We start from the raw sequence: 7,500 nt of genomic DNA, 5'->3' as shown, positions 1-7,500 counted from the left end.
TTATTTCTCGCCTTGAAACTTGGCAGTATCAGTTTTAACAAATTTATATAAGAAAATGTGGCAATTTGTTACATGTAGATTCCTTGGCAATTGCGTAATTTATCGCGGCATTTGTAATTTTAGTTAAACGATATTAAGATTTTCTTATCGCAATTTTGAAAAAAAAGTCCCTCTAAAAAGTTTAACAATATCAAATATGACTGAAAACCACTTTGTTCGTAGTCCTTATCGTTATAGTACAATTGGCTTCATTAATTCCAGTACACTTTACGTGAAGCTGTACATTTAGCAGGTAACATTGTGTTTAACAATAGAGAAACTATTGACAACACTACCTGTAAAATCGTGTTCATTAATTTTATGAAGTGCTGAATCGAAAGGTGTTATTTACTAACAACACTTTGTAAAATTAACAAAAAAGGCTTTTGGTCACGTGTTTACAAAGTCAGCGACTTTGTTTCTCATTTGCTACAATGTACAGCTGTCAGACTTCTTCTTGGCTTCCCTTGAAGTGTACTGGAATTAATGAAGCCAACTGTACTACATATATTCTGTTATGCTATTTACTATTTTTTTTTTTTTTTGATAAACCTAAATAGATATAGATGAAAACAGGCCTTTTTTTTTTTTTTTTTTTTTTTAACACGTAGTCTGTCGAGACGGTGTATGCCAAATTTGTGATCCTCGCTCATGCATTATCGCAAATGAATCTAAATTTTGTTTCCAACGTAAACGAAGTCTCATCATCCACGTTAATATGACGGACTCAAAATATTTCTACTTCACCTTTGCCCTTGGTGCACTTCCTATTTGTTAATAACGTACCAAATGACAGCTATGTCTGCCATTACGTTTTATCTGTCGTTTCCTCCAATAAAACTGTCATTGCCTGATCCAACCCTTTGATTCCTAAATAGAGAATAATCAGTAATGAAATTTATTCCACAAATATGTACTACGCCATTCGCTTCTCCCACACGTGCACACTGAGTCCTCGCTCAAATGAATCCTTTTGTTTTAGGTCGATCTGTGTGGGTTGAAGTGATGATTTATCGTGAATGTAAGCAACTTGAATGTTCGCGTTGCTAGATATTATTTTTCCCACATAATTCATGTAAAAAAAAAAAAAGGAATAATGGGTCAGTGATGAATATTTTTTTTTTTTATTAAAATGTAATCAAACTACATTTGTCATCATTTGAATGATTTTTGCCATAAACTTATTTCATAACGAATCTTCTAATTATTATTTATTTGTCGTTATCTTTGATGATTGGAACAGTCGATATAATTTTAAAAAGTGAAATCTAGATGCATTATGACACGAGTGAAAAGAAGTATGATATGCTCTGAATTATATTTCAATCCTAGTGAAATGAGTTTTAAACCACCTAGACATGAGGAATGGCTACTTTATAATCTACACTGAGTGTACCATTCAAGTTTTGATTTTTATGTCGTAGCCGGTCGGGAACGCCCCTGCCTGGCGATCTGCCGGACCAGGGTTCGGGTCCCTCTCAAGCTTGATAGTTTCTTGGAGTGTCTGTAACCACATAATCCTTGTGAGCTAAGGATGGGGTGTTTTGGGGAACCTACAGTACAGTCTACCTGCTGAGTGTACAACACCCAATGCCTGTCCCTCTGCAGTCCTTGCTTGGGTGGAGAGGAGGCTTGGGCGATGATCATATGTATATATGGTCAGTCTCTAGGACATAGACTGTCTTTGTTATATTTATTTTACGTAACCAAAACCACCTAAACACAATGCATCCAACTTTTCCTATTTTGTGTACACGTTTTTATCCTATTTTACTCCGTCTGTCATATATATATATATATATATATATATATATATATATATATATATATATATATATATATATATATACATATATATATAATATATATATATATATATATATATATATATATATATATATATATATATGTATATTATATATATATATATATTTTATTTTTATATATATATATATATATATATATATATATATATATATATATATATATATATATATATATATATATATATATATATATATATATATATATCAGCAACATAAGTTTTGCTTTATGATGATGGAGACAATCTTAATGCAGTAGTTTTTTTCGTGTGTTTACAGTTCCAATCTTAACCGCAGAACTTTCTCTCTTCGTGCTATCGTTAATCAAGAGAGTCACCTCAAATTCCGGCAAATGTCTTCCACTTTCATCTATCCACTCGCATACTAACACTGGCCATGTTTTCTTAGTAATTTTCCCTCACTTTTGTAAGCTTGCGATGCCTATTATCTTAGTAATGCTAACTTTATTATTGACAATGAGGAGGATGCTAAAAGTTATCCTTAGCATTTGCATTCTGAATGATCTTATATCCATCGAAATCCCAGTATATTTCTCTCTGCTGGAAAGTTAGTTTGTTATTATTATTATTATTATTATTATTATTATTATTATTATTATTATTAGCTAAACTACAACCCTTGTTGAAAAAAAACAGATGCTACGAGACCAAAGGCTCCAACAGAGAAAATAGCACAGTGAGGAGAAAAAATATATGCTCTCAGATTACAAGGACGATAAGGGCAACCGTTATCTAGTTCGAATCATCAAATCGAAACTATTGTTTTTGAAATTAGAGAATTTTTCACACGATTTAATTTCTGGTTTTCTTATACATAATTCTATGCCAAAGAATTCATATATGGAGGTTGATATGTGATAAAAATATTTGATTATTAATTATGTAAATAAATATTGTTAATTTTATTATCCATGTACTTTTTTATGGATTGGGGTTAGGAAAGAGATTTCACCTCAGCATTGTCGATAATTTTATCTATAATCACAAATCAATTGTTCAACCCTAGTCCATAGCAGAATCATCACTTCAAATCCTATTTACGCCTTCCGCCAATTTATAGCTTGATTTCCTAATTCCTAAGCATCTCTCCGTGAACTCATTCATCCAGCGAATGTTCAAGAGCCACTAAGACTTAACACGCCTTTTCTAACCCATTACTTTCATAACTATAAAATTTTTTTTTTATTTTCTTTAGACAAACTCACAAATTACCATCCAGTCTTTAACATCCCCTGGATCATGCACGTTGAATATCTGTTAGTTCATTCTCAAGGGCTTTATAGTTCCATGTGTGTGTATGTGTAACATATAGACTTTTATTTACTGTAAATACATCTTACTGTTTCAGTCACTCAAATGACACCCTTCCAGGTATCGGGGACTTTGGGGATACTATGGACCAGAATCAAACACACTTATACATATACTTTATTCACTATTGTACACATACATGCATTTAGAGTACCTGAAATATTACTTTAAACTGACCTAAATACTATTTTATAGATCAGCTCTAATACCTTAAACTTATCTATGTTAGCAATAATTCTAAGTTATCGAATACTATTTTGTTGTCAAAAATTAGAAAAATAGCAACCTCATATTTAGGTAAATCAGCTAAACTAATTAGCTTCACAAATCCTCTTTTAAAAAGCTTACAACAAAATATTTTCCTTGCCTACAAACAAATCTTACATCTAAATGTAAATATATATATATACCATAGAAAGACACTAACACAATGAACTGAAACAGCTATTACATGTATCATAACACACTACTATATTTTCCCCATAATACCATAAGATTGTTTTCTCTCCTTGTCGAGAGTCTTATTCCACTGGGAAATACAATGCGCAACATAATCATCAAAAAATATCACAATATTATTTTCACAAAAACATCAGTCGACAGGCACCGAATAATAATATCAAAGTACAGTATATCTCATTAAATCCATCACCTAGGTTTTCCCTCTTTTTGATATACAGTTGAAATACGAATTTTATACTTATTTATTACAGTCTCTTTTACCTTTAATACTTGACGAAGTCGTCTCTATTTCACTGCCACTTTCATCAAAATTCACCTTTCTATTCTTACAGTCTACTTTAATTATAATAATTGATTAAGGCTTGAATAATTTCACTATCGCTTTGCTTAGACTCTTCCTTTTTTAATTCTGTCTTACTCTTTGCCAACACTTGTTTATCTGTCATCAGCTTCTCGGTTACTAGGAAACGCCCAACCAGGTCTTGTCTCAAAACAACAAACTGGCTAATGGAATGGAAGTCCCGTAAGCCAACAACTTCCTCTGTTTAAAATTCCTACAAAAATAGACAGGATTATGAAAGCAGGCAAATGGGAGGCAAAACTAAAGAAAAGGATTAATTAGAATAGAAAAATGTAGGGCTACTTCTAAGGAATTTCAAAGTAATCTCTCTCTCTCTCTCTCTCTCTCTCTCTCTCTCTCTCTCTCTCTCTCTCTCTCTCTCTCTCTCTCTCTCTCTCTCTCTCGCGGCGATTAATTTTGCTTATAAATACTATATATGGGTAATACTATTTTCCCAATTTCCCTAAAATCTTTTGGTATCGTGACAAACAAGCCATAAATATGTAATCTCCATTCTTTCACCTTTTGCCTCTTTTATTAGACTGCAGTGATGATTTCCATAATCATTCCTCTTACGGGATGTTTTTATAGGACTTCCACTTGGCCAGTTTAATCTGACATCAAAAGAAATCAATCTTAGGTTTTTATCGATCAAATCAACTGCAACATTTATCAGCTCTCTCACTGCCGTTTAGAGTAACCTTATCTACCAAAGGAAAATCGTACTCATTCGAAGGCCATTCCTTAAGACCATGTTTTGGGTATCAAACATACTGTATTCTACTGCTATTTTAACTTCTCCCCGGTAGTATTGATTCAATACCATGACATTTATTTTGACATGTGGCGCTTTTTCCCTTACAGAAACAGCATGATTCTCGATTATGCTATGACCAATTAATTATCAGCAATAACCACGTTTGATTTATTTCTTATTATTTACGTCAACCTTCTGCATACTCTGTTCTGTGTCTGTTTCCTTGACTGTTTTTAGATCTATTTTTTGAATTGATATGTCAACAACGAAGTCCTATCACATCATACGTAAATTACCACTTTTCTATTGCATAAATGAGATGGGTTGCTCCAAAGATTATCCAAGAATTTTTCTCCATCATTATCACTGTTCATATAGATGGATTGCTACAATGACTTGGTTCCTTCATGGAATTATAGTTAACTAGTTGCCTAATCCTTGAATTAAAGAGCTAATTGATGTTGATGTAGATTTAAATATGTAGTTGGAGAATTTTAACGTTCAAGTCGATCATTAAGAGATTGGTCGACATAATGGGTCTGCTTTACGATCATTGGTTTTGGTTCGAACAACTGAGGTTAAAATATTACGATTATGATAGAAAATTCTTATAAAATTAGATTTCCTTTTTAAAATGGTCTTTGTTTCGTTCAAAAACAGGTTTATACACACATATGTATGTACATATATACATAATATATATATATGTATATATATATATATATATATATATATATATATACACACACGTATGTATTATATATATATATATATATATATATATATATATACTGTATATATATATATATATATATATATATATATATGTATATATATATGTATATATATATACACGTATGTATATATAGATATATATATATATATATATATATATATATATATATATATATATATATATACGTATGTATTATATATATATATATACACGTATGTATGTATGTATATATATATATACAGTATATGTATATATGTATGCATATATATATTTATATATAGTTTATATATATTATATATATATATATATATTTATATATGTATGTGTGTGTGTGGCTGCGAGGGCATAAAAACAATTAGAATAGCGCCAACATATCCCTGCGTGTTGTAAGAGGCGACTAAAAGGGACGGGGCGAGAGGGCTGGGAACTCCCTCCTCTGTATTATAATCCTGTGAGACATCAAAGAGGTGAAGCTGGGGGGAGAGTGACTGCTCCCCACACTCTAGTTTTGGGGTGTTTGAATGTGCGTGGATGTTATACGATAGAGAGTAAAAGATGTGAGATTGGAGGTATGCTTAGGAATATAAGAATGGATATATTGGCTTTGTGTGAGACAAAGGTAAAAGGGAAAGGTGAAGTGATGTTTGGTAAAATGTCTGGTAGAGTGTCTGGGATTGAAAGGGGAAGAGCAAGAGATGGTGTGGCTTTATTGCTGAGTGAATGGATGACAGGTAAAGTAGTGGAATGGAAGGAGATATCATCTAGGTTAATGTGGGTAAGGGTTAGGTTGGGTAGGGAATGTTGGGCTTTTGCCAGTGCATATGGGCCAGGTTATGAGATAAGTGAAAAAGTGCAGAATGAGTTCTGGAATGAATTAACTAGGTGTGTAGAAGGACTGGGTAGAAGGAATTATGTAAATTAGTTGTCATGGGTGACTTAAATGCTAGAGTGGGCAGTGGAGAGGTAGAAGGTGTCACTGGGAAGTATGGCGTAACAGGTGAAAATGAGAGTGGTGAAAGTCTGGTAGATATGTGTGTTGAGCAAGACAGGGTGATAAGTTCTAGCTTTTTCAAAAAGAAAGATAAAAACAAGTATACATGGGTAAGAGTGGCAAATGGAAGAGTGGTAGCAAAGGCGTTAATGGATTATGTGTTGATAACTAAAAAATGTTTGGAAGATTGAAAGACGTGCATGTGTTTAAGGGTATGGCTAACGATATGTCTGATCAATTTTTGGTGGAAGGAAAATTAGTTGTAGCAAAAGAGTGGGGGAATAGAGTAGGTGGATGTAAAATGGAGCTAGTGAGGGTTGAAGAGCAAATAAAACAGGGGGTAAAAAGTAAATATCAAGAAAGGTTGAAAATGGCATATGACAAAGTGAAAGTAAGAGAAACTGGTAATTTACAGGAGGAGTGGAAGTTAGTAAAAGAAAATGTTTTGGGGGATTGCAAGTGATGTGTCTGGCAAGAAGTTTGTTGGAGGCAGCATGAGGAAGGGCAGTGAATGGTTGAATGAAGGAGTGAAGGTAAAAGTGAAAGAGAAAAAGAGGGCTTTTGAGGAATGGCTGCAGAGTAATAGTGTAGAGAAGTATGAAAGATATAGAGAGAAAAATGTGGAAGTAGAGCGCAAGGTAAGTGAGGCAAAGAGGACAGCTGACCTGAGGTGGGGTCAGGGATTGGGTCATTCATATGAAGAGAATAAGAAGTAGTTTTGGAAAGAAGTGAAGAGAGTAAGGAAGGCTGATTCAAGAATTGAAGAGGCAGTGAAAGATGGAAATGGAAGGCTGTTGAAAGGAGAGGAGGCAAGGAAAAGGTGGGTGGAATATTTTGAAAGTTTACTGAATGTTGAGGATAATAGGGAGGCAGATATAATTGCTGTTGCAGGTGTTGAGGTGCCGGTGATGGGAGATGAGAATGAAAGAGATTACAAGAGAGGAAGTGAGGAGAGCACTAGATGAAACGAGAGTAGGAAAAGCATCTGGTATGGATGGTGTGAGAGCTGAGATGTTGAAGG

At 33.3% G+C, this 7,500-nt stretch overlaps 1 protein-coding gene across 1 annotated transcript in view; it reads left to right on the top strand.

Annotated features, from left to right (window-relative positions):
* Window positions 1–7,500, top strand: part of LOC137620891 (G-protein coupled receptor GRL101-like) — a 464,398-nt gene that overhangs the window by 432,217 nt on the left and 24,681 nt on the right. The gene's annotated exons all lie outside the window — the stretch shown is intronic.

The sequence above is a fragment of the Palaemon carinicauda genome, chromosome 27, assembly GCF_036898095.1.
Source record: "Palaemon carinicauda isolate YSFRI2023 chromosome 27, ASM3689809v2, whole genome shotgun sequence".
NCBI classification, from domain to species: domain Eukaryota; kingdom Metazoa; phylum Arthropoda; class Malacostraca; order Decapoda; family Palaemonidae; genus Palaemon; species Palaemon carinicauda.
The sequence above is the reverse complement of the archived record's forward strand: the minus strand, read 5'-3'. Positions and strand labels throughout refer to the sequence as shown.